The following is a 928-nucleotide window of genomic DNA, read 5'->3' as shown; positions in this document are numbered from 1 at the left end:
GCAATTTTTAAATTTCAATGTCAATCTCCCTTAGAACATAGGGAATTTTCAAGTTGTTTTCTTAAGTCCAAGAGTTTATGATTTAAGCAGGACATCTCAAACTTTAACATGCATACGTGTCACCTGACAACCTTGTTAAAATGCGGATCCTAATTCAGTAAGTCTGATGAGGCCTAAGATTGTGCATTTCTAATAGGTTCCCAAATGATGTCATGCTGCTCGTTAATGAACTTTGAGTTAGCAAGGACCTAGAGAGTTCTTGGGAAACTGAAGTTCACTTACAATCTCAGGGACTAGTTTACATGTAAGCTTCACAAGAGGATGAAGGCTTTGCTTGAGTGTCTACAGTGCCCTGAGCAATTCCTGAAACAAAAGTGGATGCTTAGTATTTGTTGAATGAATGAATGAATGAATGAATGAGGACAGGGTCCAAGAGCTTTATGTATATTAATTCATATAACCTACTTGACAGCCTATGAGGTCACTTCTATTATTATTCCTGTTCATAGGTGAGGAAACTAAAGTCATATATAGTAGAACTAGGATTTAAACACAAATAGATTCGTAAGTCTGACTCCAGAGCTTACACTTTTAACAAAAATACTATCCTATCACTCATTTTTAGGTAACCTGTCACCTACAATGAGATGATGTTCCAGACTTTAACTTTTACATGAAAATAATCTTGAAAATCTTGATACAGGCACTTATTTTCTAAAGGCCTGTTGTGACAGAGCTTTTCATAGTTGCTTGTTCCTGACAGACTATGGGAAATTACTAGGCCACCACAGCGAGTCCCAGTGATGCAAGTCGAGACTGCACATTATCAGTGTGCAAAGCATTGACTCACTTTCTGAGTTGGCTTACAGATAGGGAGTAGGAGAGAAATGAGAGACATTCAACTAGGACTCACTCAGGGTTCATGAAG

Source organism: Pteropus vampyrus, unplaced genomic scaffold (genome assembly GCF_000151845.1).
Source record: "Pteropus vampyrus isolate Shadow unplaced genomic scaffold, Pvam_2.0 Scaffold213, whole genome shotgun sequence".
NCBI classification, from domain to species: domain Eukaryota; kingdom Metazoa; phylum Chordata; class Mammalia; order Chiroptera; family Pteropodidae; genus Pteropus; species Pteropus vampyrus.
The sequence above is the reverse complement of the archived record's forward strand: the minus strand, read 5'-3'. Positions refer to the sequence as shown.